Here is a 13,193-nt window from a genome sequence, read left to right as displayed (position 1 = left end):
TGTTACTGCAGGGTAATAGCCTGCATTTGGGTTGCAGGATAAATTGGGTAGCACACAGTGCTTTCAGAGAGAGGAGGGTGACTGAGAAATTCAGGAGGAATAACACGTCTCAATTTCTGCTGCCTAAAGTGATCTGATCACTCTGCTTAATGCTAAAGCCAGCAGCGGAAAAGACTCCATCCAATGGGAAAACAGCCACTGGCATCTCAGGAATGTGGAAGGAACACACCAGACATGTGGCAGGCAAACAAATGAAAACCCCTCCGTGTGAATTGCACAAGAGCTTCAGTTTATGGCCGTGGATGTTAATACAAACAACGGACCCGGGAATAGCATGCTTCTACCCTGAGATTATTGAGCTAGAGATAAAGGAAAGGATTCAGTATCTATCCAGTAACGAGGATGGCGGAAAAGTGGCTTTTCAGAAGCTATTTAATTATCATTATTCCTATATCTTCTCTTCTCTTCTTTCTTAGAGTAAAATGAGTAAAATATATTTTACTATGAGTACAAATGCACTAGAGTGCCTTCCGTCCCCTGTCCTATTGCTCTCCTATATCTCCTATACCTTCCTTCTATTCCTATATCTCTTCTTCTATTCTGTCATTGATATGTTCTATTCCTATAACTTCTATTCTTTCTTAGATATATTTTACTATGAGTATCTCCTCTATAAACTTCATCATGTATTTTACTATGTGTATACCCACTAAAACCCTCATTGTGTATTGGACTAACTAGATAGATAGATAGATAGATAGATAGATAGATAGATAGATAGATAGATAGATAGATAGATAGACAGACAGACAGACAGACAGACAGACAGACAGACAGACAGACAGACAGACAGACAGACAGACAGACAAACAAACAAACAAAAAACTATGAGTATATCTTCTATAACCTTCATTATATATTTTACTATGTGTATACCCACTAAAATCCTCATTGTGTATTGGACTAACTAACTAACTAAACAAACAAACAAACAAACAAACAAATAAAAAACTATGAGTATATCTTCTATAACCTTCATTAGATATTTCACTATGTGTATACCCACTAAAACCCTCAGTGTGTATTGGACAAAATCAATCAATCAATAAAAATAAATAAATCATTCCCAGCATCTCTCGCTCCTGGCTATTGCAGCGAAGCGTTTTGTAGCTCAGCAAACATCTGGAGATCTGTAACCTCTGCATCCACATGTTAGACGCTCTCCTGGGCTTTCCTCTGTTTTGCTATCCCAGCAGATGTTTTGCAAAAGTTAAGCCATTTGTTTTTTGGTGCAACAGTTTAGCACAAATTATTTATTAGCAGGGTCAAAGCGGTTCCTCGCATAGCTGGCTGCCATGAAGAATTTAATCACTCCAATGGTATTCCAATGGCCCAAGGCTTAAAACAAATCCCAAGAAGTCAGGGAGAAAATATTAATGCAAAGAAAGATTGGGATGCTTGGACCCTATGTGCAATCTTAAATTATAAACAATGAAGATTCCTGGTATGAAGCAAGACAGTTCTCTTTAAGTGCCCTGATTTATTGTTTAAACAGCTCTTTTGCCCAATTCCCCAGGAGGACAAACCACTTCCTTGTGTACACAGAGTTATTGACCTTATGGCTGAGTCAGTGTCATTGTTTTGGGTTATGTTCAGCAGAGCTCAAATGCAAACCCAACTTCCTGTGTGTCCAACTCCCCCCCAAAAAAACCCCTCTGACAACAGCAAAGAAGGAAGAACTAAGCATGGCCCTGGCTTGCAATCACAACCCCCCCTTCAGGATTAAATACAAAGGGTTTATCAAGGAGGGCTCAGAGAGAATTCTGCTTACTTTGGATTAAGGTTTGCTATCATCTGTTTTGCTCATCTGAAGGAGGTTTTTATTCTTGGTTATTGCAACCAGAAGTTGTTCTGCCGGTGTGTTTCAACCGCCCGTAATTACAGGGTAATTAGTCCAGGAAGACACACACCACACGATAAAAGGAAAACCCTAAAGTTTTTATAAGCAGAAAAACAGAAACAGTTCCCTTTTTAAATGTCAAAGGGATTTCTGGTACACACAAGGCACAGGTTAAATGCAGTCCAATTGCTCACCCAACAACTGGGAAATTGAGTCCAATTCTAAAGTCCAGAGAGTCCACACACAATCTTGAACAGCACAAAAAACCACGATCTTGATGAAACAATGAATCAGATAAACTGCCATGAGGCTCAAACACTAGGTTGCACTTTTATCTGTAGCACTAATTACAGCAGCCTCACCCAACCACAGGTGGCCTCATTCTCTCTTGTAATAAGCCTTCAGTTGTTGTCTCCTATGCATCACTCTACGCATGTGTGGATGTGTCATTAATTCTTATTCAGAATCCAAGGATGATACAGATGATTGATCTCCTCCTCGGCTGTCTGCCCCCCTCTTCCCTGTCACTCACACTTCCTTGGGTCAGAGGAGGCTCTCTGGAATCATCTCCCCCCAGAGATTCATGTTGCCGCCACCCTCCTCGACTTCCGTAAGAGTCTAAAGACTCATCTATGCCACCAAGCCAGGGGTTATTAGATTCTACTCCCTGGCCAATGAATGTATAGTAGGTTTGTTTGAATGAGTATGTGTGCATGTTCATAGGCCTTTTAGTTTCTTTTTAAATGTAATTTTTAATTTTAGCCTAATAATTATATCTCAATACATACTGTTTTTATACGTTGCAAGCCACCCCGAGTCTTCGGAGAGGGGTGGCATATAAGTTATAATAATGATAATGATAATAATAATAATAATAATAATAATACATCGCAATCCCAGGAGACAGTAGAATTGAGGAGAAGCAGCTAGAGAAATTAGTGAAATACGAAGATCTAAAAATCAAGCTGCATAAGCCAGTGAAAGTGGTCCCAGTGGTACTTGGCACACTGGGCACAGTACCAAAGGATCTCAGCGGACATTTGAAAACCATCGGAATTGACAAAATCTCCATCTGTCAATTGCAAAAGGCCGCTTTACTGGGATCGGCAAACATAATTCGCCGCTACATCACACAGTCCTAGGTGCTTGGGAAGCGCCCGACTGGTGATGAAATACGAAATCCAGCATAGTGATCTCGTTTGCTGTGTTGTACTGACATAATAATAATAATAATAATAATAATAATAATAATAATAACAATAATAATAATAATAATAATAATAATATGCTAATATGTGACACCATAATAATCAGGGGTGTTAAACTTGTGGCCCATGGGCTGGATGCTTCATGATACATCATGTGACTACTGTTAGGTATGTACATAACTGGTTGGATTTGGCAATATAGAACACAAACCAACAATGTATACTTACATGTAATTAGAACACTATTGCTTTAAGAGGTAGCGCTACGGATTGCCATAAGAGGGAGCCAGATTCTTTGTCTCTCGGTTATTCATAGAAACATAGAAACATAGAAGTCTGACGGCAGAAAAAGACCTCATGGTCCATCTAGTCTGCCCTTATACTATTTTCTGTATTTTATCTTAGGATGGATATATGTTTATCCCAGGCATGTTTAAATTCAGTTACTGTGGATTTATCTACCACGTCTGCTGGAAGTTTGTTCCAAGGATCTACTACTCTTTCAGTAAAATAATATTTTCTCATGTTGCTTTTGATGTTACCCCCAACTAACTTCAGATTGTGTCCCCTTGTTCTTGTGTTCACTTTCCTATTAAAAACACTTCCCTCCTGGACCTTATTTAACCCTTTAATATATTTAAATGTTTCGATCATGTCCCCCCTTTTCCTTCTGTCCTCCAGACTATACAGATTGAGTTCATTAAGTCTTTCCTGATACGTTTTATGCTTAAGACCTTCCACCATTCTTGTAGCCCGTCTTTGGACCCGTTCAATTTTGTCAATATCTTTTTGTAGGTGAGGTCTCCAGAACTGAACACAATATTCCAAATGTGGTCTCACCAGCATTCTATATAGCGGGATCATAATCTCCCTCTTCCTGCTTGTTATATCTCTAGCTATGCAGCCAAGCATCCTACTTGCTTTCCCTACCGCCTGACTGCACTGTTCACCCATTTTGAGACTGTCAGAAATCACTACCCCTAAATCCTTTTCTTTTGAAGTATTTGCTAACACAGAACTGCCAATACAATACTCAGATTGAGGATTCCTTTTCCCCAAGTGCATTATTTTACATTTGGAAACATTAAACTGCAGTTTCCATTGCTTTGACCATTTATCTAGTAAAGCTAAATCATTTACCATATTACAGACCCCTCCAGGAATATCAACCCTATTGCACACTTTAGAGTCATCGGCAAATAGGCAAACCTTCCCTACCAAACCTTCCCCTATGTCACTCACAAACATATTAAAAAGAATAGGACCCAGAACAGACCCTTGTGGCACACCGCTTGTAACCTGACTCTGTTCAGAATACTCACCATTAACAATAACTCTCTGTTGTCTACGCTTCAGCCAGCTGCAAATCCATTGAACTATCCAGGGATTAAGTCCAATCTTCACTAATTTATCTATCAGCTCTTTATGTGGAACCGCATCAAAGGCTTTGCTGAAGTCCAGGTAGGCAATATCCACGGCACCACCTTCATCCAACACCTTTGTGACATAGTCAAAGAAATCAATGAGATTGCTAGTTTGTGACTATGTTGTAAGAGCTATGTGCTAAATTCTGGCTTATGTATTTTGTAAGTTGAACAAGTAAGAATTATAGTTATAGTTTATTAGATTTGTATGCCACCCCCTCTCCGAAGACTCCAGGCGGATATGTATATGTATTGACTGATTTATGACTAGGATTTATGACTAGGATTGCTCTTGACAAAGATATTTGCCAAAGTAAACAATATTTTATACGCTTGATGTATATGGATTGTATTACTGAATTATTACTCATATCTGTGGGCTCTCAGCTGGATATCTGCAAAACCTCCATGTTTCTCTGTATTGTTCTGTTGAGCTCTCTGGAAGAATTCTCCCCAATGCACAGATACAATTTCAGACACACACACATTTGAAAATTCAAAACAATGTTCTTTATACCGAAAATGCAAATAAACGAAGCACTCTTTTTGTATAGCAAAGAGCACTCATCTCCAAACAAACTGGTAATTTGTACAAGTCCCTTATCAGTTCCGAGATAATTAGCTTGCAGCTGTGAGGCAATTCACAGTCCTTCTTCTTTCACAAAGTGAAACACACTTTGCTCTGGTTTAGTTTCAAAGCGGGGGAAAATCAGCACACAAAAGGTCAAAGTCAGCAAAGCAGTCATGAAACACAACAATCAGATAATCCTCCACAATGGCCAAACCCACAGGCTGCTATTTATAGCAGGCTCACTAATTACCACAGCCCCACCCAACCACAGGTGGCCTCATTTTCTTTGATAATAATCTCTCAGTTGTTGCTGCCTATGCATCGCTCTCTGCATGCGTGGCTGTATCATTAACTCTTGTTCTGAATCCAAGGAGGAGCTAGATAATTGATCTCCTACTGAGTTGTCTGCCACACTCTCCTCCTCCCTGTCACTCATGTCTTCTTGGTCAGAGGAGCCTTCATCAGCAGATTCCACTGGGGGCAAAACAGGCCTGCAGCATGTGGATGTCTCCCCCACATCCACAGTCCTTGGGGCAGGAGCTGGGCCAGAGCTAACCACAACATGTGTATGTGTATTTTCGACTATTAAGAGATTACTCTGCACACTCCTTAACACTTAACAACCACAATGTGACATCACAAATTTGACACCTGTACACTATAGAGAAGCAGAAGGTGGACTTTAAAGGAGTAGGATAGGAAGAGTGCTGACACTTTTAAACTCTGACAGTTGGAGAAGATTCCTGAAATATTGGGAATGTCTAATTTAATGAAAAGAAGGACAATGAGTGACATGCTAGTGGTGTTCCAATTTATAAGGGGTTGCCACAAAGAAGAAGGGTTCAACTTATTCTTCAAAGCACCTGAAGAAGAAATAGATGGAAACTAATCAAGGAGAGAATCAACATAGAACTAAGGAGAAATTTCCTGACAGTGAAAACAATTGATTTGATTTGATTTGATTGCCACCCCTCTCCGTAGACTCGGGGCGGCTCACAACAACAATAAAACAATTCAAGACAAATCTAATAATTTAAAAACATTTTTAAAAACCTGTTATTAAGGCAGACATACACACAAACATACCATATATAATTTTTGTATAGGCCTAGGGGAGATGTCTCAATTCCCCTATGCCTGATGGTAGAGGTGGGTTTTAAGGAGTTTACGAAAGGCAAGGAGGGTGGGAGCCGTTCTAATCTCAGGGGGGAGCTGGTTCCAGAGGGTCGGGGCCGCCATAGAGAAGGCTCTTCCCCTGGGACCTACCAAACAACATTGTTTAGTCGACGGGACCCGGAGAAGGCCAACTCTGTGGGACCTAATCAGTCGCTGGGATTCGTGCGGCAGAAGGCGATCCTGGAGATATTATGGTCCGGTGCCATGAAGGGCTTTATAGATCTTGCCTCCAAATGTTGTGGATACGCACACTGGATATTTTAAAGAAAAGATTGGACAATGAAATAGGGCAGTGATGGCGAACCTTCTGTTGCATGCACAGGAAGCAAAATCTCAGGAGGAGACATGCATGTGAGAAAGATTTCGGCAATTTTTTGCTTTGGCAAAAAAAATCAGCAAAATCTCTCTCGCACGCGCCTCCTCTCATGAGATTTTGCTTCCTGCGCAGAAGCAAAATCTCTCAGGGGCGCGCACGCATGCACGCCAGCATCCCAAAGCTGCGCACGCATTACACCTATAGCGGTGGCAAGTAGGAACCCCCGCGTGGCCAGATCTAAGCACCCCATGGGCAGAAGCCAAGCCTACAGCCCTTGAGTTTGCCACCCCTGATCTATGTGTTCATTAGGCTATGAAAAGGACTTGATTTTCATATCATCAATCAAGAATGAAAACACATTTTTATTCATTTAATCATGAAAATGTAATTGTATGGCTTGTATGCTTGTGTTCAAAGTTTGTATTTTAATGTTAGAAACATAGAAACGTAGAAGACTGATGGCAGAAAAAGGCCTCATGATTAGTGTTGGGTGAACCGAATCCGCAAAGTTCAGGTTCGTACCAAACCCGAACCCGAATTTTTGCAAAAGTTCGGGTTCGGGAGAACACCAGGAAACGCTGCCGCCCAGCGAAATTCGGGTTTGGGTTCGGCACCCGAATTTTAAAAACTCCCGAACTTTTGCCAGACTTTTCAGTTCGGCGCTCGGGAAAGCACCAGGAAGCGCTGCCACCCAGCTGTCAACAGATGGGGCGCTTCCTGGCGCTCTCCCGAAGCTGAAGCTGAACTTTTGCCGAACTTCCGGGTTCAGCGTTCGGGAGACCGCCAAGAAGTGCCCCGGCTGTTGACAGCTGGGCGGCAGCACTTCCTGGCGCTTTCCCGAGCGCCGAACTCAAAAGTCCGGCAAAAGTTCGGTTTTTTAAAAAAATTCGGGTGCTGAACCCAAACCTGAATTTCATTGGGTTCGCCTAACACTACTCATGATCCATCTAGTCTGCCCTTATACTATTTTTTGTATTTTATCTTAGGATGGATATATGTTTATCCCCGACATGTTTAAATTCAGTTACTGAGGATTTACCAACCAAGTCTGCTGGAAGTTTGTTCCAAGGATCTACTACTCTTTCAGTAAAATAATATTTTCTCATGTTGCTTTTGATCTTTCCCCCAACTAACTTCAGATTGTGTCCCCTTGTTCTTGTGTTCACTTTCTTATTAAAAACACTTCCCTCCTGAACCTTATTTAACCCTTTGACATATTTAAATGTTTTGATCATGTCCCCCCTGGGTACTGGGGATATTCCAGTCAACATCAGGTATGTTGAAATCACCCATAACCACAATATCTCCCTTTACTGCCATTTGGGTAATTTCATCCACCATCTTGTTGTCATATTCCTCAGATTGAAAAAAACTGCAGTAGTGGATTCAGCTCGAATTGGAAACCTATAATCAAACATTTAAAAGAAAAAACCAAACCATATTGGTGTGATGTTTTAAATGTTCTTTTTTAATTTTTTTTTTCAAAAACAAGACAAAACTTTGACATACAAAGAGGAACAAACATACAACCAAAAAAAAGGAGCTGTAGCCGCTCCACTCTTAATAGAAGTCTCTGGAGAAAATGCTTTGTTGATCAAATCATACATAAAGGAAAAAAATAACATATACTGTACTTATATTTTCCTATTATTTACAACTTTATAGCAATTTAATACCTTTATGGAGGAAAAAAACTGCAGTAGTGGATTCAGCTAGAATTGGAAACCTATAATCAAACATTTAAAAGAAAAAAACAAACCATATTGCTGTGATTTTACTCTGATATGCATTTCTTAGGTTTTTTGCTAATTATTAATTTCCCATGATGAGATGTGTCATAATGAGAAAGAACACTAGGTGTCGCTAGGCAGCAACAATTGGAGCCACTTTCCTTAATCAGCTGTTCTTTCTCTTGTCTCAGACTCAAATCTTTCCGATTTTCCTATCATAACCTATTTCAGGTTAAAAAAACCATCTTTTTCTCTTTAGTTCTCTTTGAGATTCTGAAATTCTGGAAAAGTGCTTGCTCTCCACCAATTCGTTCAGAAATATAAATAATAATATTCAGACAGACTTTTTTTACAGTCCTGTCTTATGCAAATATTTAGTTCAACTGGTTCTGCTTCATAGTTTTGATTTGACTTGGTGGTTTTTGTTTTTATTTTTTTAAAACAAGGGAAAGGACCTGTTGAACTGATAGAATCAGCAATGGTCTGGATAGACCACAAAGCCAAAAAAAGAACTGGAAGGACTGGAAAGTTCTTCTTTTATAGGTTTTCGTTCTATTTTGTTCTATTTCCATATATCTCCGGGACCGTCTTCTGCCGCACGAATCCCAGCGACCGATTAGGTCCCACAGAGTTGGCCTTCTTCGGGTTCCGTCGACAAAACAATATCATCTGGCGGGACCCAGGGGAAGAGCCTTCTCTGTGGCGGCCCCGACCCTCTGGAATCAACTCCCCCTGGAGATTAGGACTGCCCCCACCCTCCTTGCCTTTCGCAAACTTCTAAAAACCCACCTCTGCCACCAGGCATGGGAAAATTGATTCCCCCTGTTAATTTGGTTTATTTGGGATGTATTACTGTTTTATATTAAAGGTTTTAACCATTTTAATCATTTTAATCATTGGATTTGTACTGTGCTTTGCTGTTGTGAGCCGCTCCGAGTCTTTGGAGAAGGGCGGTATACAAATCTAATTTATTATTATTATTATTATTATTATTATTATTATTATTATTATTATCTGTCTTCAGACCATGTTGGCCCTCTCAGCTAAGAAACAGAGATGAGCACCTTCCACTAAAGTCGGACACAATTGGAAATAGGAAACCTTTACCTTTACCTTACCATTGTCATCATCATCAGGTGGGATCTGATGGAGATTTTCTGATGGAGACTATCTTTCCAAAATCAGCCCTTATTCCATGTGACAGATGGCTGTAGGTGGGAGAGGGTGTGCAGGTGGCTGCCATACAGTGATGGACTCCTACACGTATGGTCAGGTACGCAGAACTGGAGAAAAGTTTTGGTCAGGTATGCAGAACTGGTAGAAAAATTTTGATTTTTTCCCCCCTTTTTTTCCCTTCTGGGCTCTGGGTACGTTTTTCCTATTGCAGTAAATGAGGTTGAATGTGTATAATTTTAGAAAAGCTGTGCGCGTGTGTACATAAGTGCACTGGTGTGCCTTTCGTCCCCTGTCCAATTGTCTTTCCTTTTTTTCACCTACCTTATATATTCTCTTCCTTTCATATATCCTCTCCTCTAAGTTCACCTTCACCCTCTTTTTATATTATCACATGTCTATTTTCTTCCTATGTATTTATGTATTGGACAAATGAATGAATGAATGAATGAATGAATGAATGAATAAATAAATAAATAAATAAATAAATAAATAAATAAATAGTAGATAATGTATATTTTTGTGTGCCTGTGTGTGCCTATGTATATATGATAGAATTAAGTAGTATATTTTGACTGTTCAATAATGGTAAATAGACAGTTTATATAGTAATGTATACTGCTCAAAATAAATAAATAAAGGGAACACTTAAACAACACAATATAACTCCAAGTAAATCAAACTTCTGTGAAATCAAACTGTCCACTTAGGAAGCAACACTGGTTGACAATCAATTTCACATGCTGTGTTGTGCACATTCAACTTTGTACAGAACAAAGTATTCGATGAGAATATTTCATTCATTCAGATCTAGGATATGTTCTTTGAGTGTTCCCTTTATTTTTTTGAGCAGTGTATATTTTTGTGTGTCTGTGTGTAATATGTATGTACACATGTGGCATATATACATAGAATTAAATAGTATATTTTGGATGTTCAATAATAGGAAGGGAAATTGAATCTCTTTGAGGCGAGGAGAAGCCAGGCACCCTAACCCAAACCCAAACCCTTGATGTAAGTGACGTCAAGTTGGCCACCATTAAGCCAGTCACATGACCTTTAAATCAGCCCCTGGTCACATGATCATTGAGCCATTCCCACCTGGTCACATGGCCGGCAAGCCACACCCACAGAATAAGCCACACCCACAGTGTGGCAGTAAATTTTTTTTACAGCCCTTCACTACCTTGAACCTGGTGAGATTTGAACTGCCAAGTTGCAGTCAGCTGGCAGTCAGCAGAAGTAGCCTGCAATACTGTATTCCAACCACTGCGCCACCAAGGCTCCAAGACTGGAGAACTTAGAAACATAGAAACATAGAAACATAGAAGTCTGACGGAAGAAAAAGACCTCATGGTCCATCTAGTCTGCCCTTATACTATTTTCTGTATTTTATCTTAGGATGGATATATGTTTATCCCAGGCATGTTTAAATTCAGTTACTGTGGATTTATCTACCATGTCGGCTGGAAGTTTGTTCCAAGGATCTACTACTCTTTCAGTAAAATAATATTTTCTCATGTTGCTTTTGATCTTTCCCCCAACTAACTTCAGATTGTGTCCCCTTGTTCTTGTGTGCACTTTCCTATTAAAAACACTTCCCTCCTGGACCTTATTTAACCCTTTAACATATTTAAATGTTTCGATCATGTCCCCCCTTTCCCTTCTGTCCTCCAGACTATACAGATTGAGTTCATGAAGTCTTTCCTGATACGTTTTATGCTTAAGACCTTCCACCATTCTTGTAGCCCGTCTTTGGACCCGTTCAATTTTGTCAATATCTATTTGTAGGTGAGGTCTCCAGAACTGAACACAGTATTCCAAATGTAGTCTCACCAGCGCTCTATATAAGGGGAGCACAATCTCCCTCTTCCTGCTTGTTATACCTCTAGCTATGCAGCCAAGCATCCTACTTGCTTTCCCTACCGCCTGACTGCACTGTTCACCCATTTGGAGACTGTCAGAAATCACTACCCCTAAATCCTTCTCTTCTGAAGTTTTTGCTAACACGGAACTGCCAATACAACTTATTCCAGATTACATTTCTTATACGGAAGGTGGGGGGAAAGCTTTTCCCCACTTCAGCATCAGGGAATTTTCTCAGTGATCATAAGATTGGTGTGTTATATAAGCTTCTCTCCAAAATAGCCAACGGTTGAGGCTCAGTCTGCCTTGCGCGTTAGTTTCCTTGCTTAGCCACAAGATCCTCTAACTTCTTTCCTAAAGTTGCATTTTTATCTGCAGGGATTCAGAAACTTCCTCTCTTCTGAACCTTTTCTTCAAGCTGCTGCAAAGTCAGCAGTTCTCCTTGGCTAGTGTCTATGTGACAAATGAGCTGTAATTGCAAAAAAGCAAGAAGGCTGGTTTAGTGGCAACCCACAAAGCCAAATTCAGCTCACATTGGTTATGCAATATATCTGGATAAATTGATAAATCCTGTTTGATATACAGCTTTTTTTCTTTCTTTCTTTCTTTTAAAAAAAATATGTTTAAAATTATTTTTAATTTAAAAAAAATTTTTTTTATTCATTTATAAACTTTAAAAATTACATAAAAAGGAAAAACAAATAAGAACATAAGAAGAATCATGCTGAATAAAAAGGAAAAACAAATAAGAACATAAGAAGAATCATGCTGAATCAAAGCCCATCGAGTCCAGCATTCTGTGTCACACAGTGGCCCACCAATTGTCCTTGGGGATCTTCAGCAGAAAGAGAAGGCAAGACCCTCCCTTTCCCCTGACCCCCAACAAATGGTACTCAAGGGAATCCTGCCTGCCTCAACCAACATAGAGGCAGCACATGGACATCCATTTCAATAACCACCGATACAGTTGGCATCCATGAATCTGTCTAATCCTGCCTTGAAGTTATCAAGGCTGACAGCTGTTATGACCTCTTTTGGAAGTGAGTTCCATAAACCAACGACCCTCTGGGTGAAGAAATATTTCCCTTGATTTGTCCTTACTTTCTTACCCATGAGCTTTATGGAGTGCCCCCTTGTCCTAGTATTGTGTGATAGAGAAAATATTTTTTCTCTATCCACCTTTTCTATCCCATGCATGATTTTATACACTTCAATCAAGTCACCCTTTAAACGCCATCTTTCAAGGCTGAAGAGACCAAGGCGTTGCAATCTGGTATCATAAGGGAGGTGCTCCATTTCCTTGATCATTCTTGTTGCCCTTTTTTGCACCTTTTACAGTTCCATTATATCCTTCTTGAGGTGCGGTGACCAGAACTGTACACAGTACTCCAAGTGTGGTCTCACCATCGATTTGTACAGAGGCAATACAACACTTACCAACTTATTTTCGATTCCCTTCCTAATCATGCCAAGCATGGAATAAGACATTATACAATGCAAACCAAAAACAAAATGAAACGTATATACATAAATGTATACCTTTAAGGTTATTTTACGGTACATACTGGTATATCAACCTGTATTTTATGCTTATTTACTATTTTTCTCTATTTCTATTGTTATTGTACTCTAAGGATCTTAATTATAACACCATTACATTATATATATATATATATATATATATATATATATATATATATATATATATATATATAAATACTGTATATATATATTTCTAGGCGCAATACTATGTTAATTTGTCCTTACAATCTTAATAATAATATACTAATGTTTAATATATTATTTTATTTCCTTCTGTCAAGCCACTT

Source organism: Erythrolamprus reginae, chromosome 5 (genome assembly GCF_031021105.1).
Source record: "Erythrolamprus reginae isolate rEryReg1 chromosome 5, rEryReg1.hap1, whole genome shotgun sequence".
Classification (NCBI taxonomy): domain Eukaryota; kingdom Metazoa; phylum Chordata; class Lepidosauria; order Squamata; family Dipsadidae; genus Erythrolamprus; species Erythrolamprus reginae.
The sequence above is the reverse complement of the archived record's forward strand: the minus strand, read 5'-3'. Positions refer to the sequence as shown.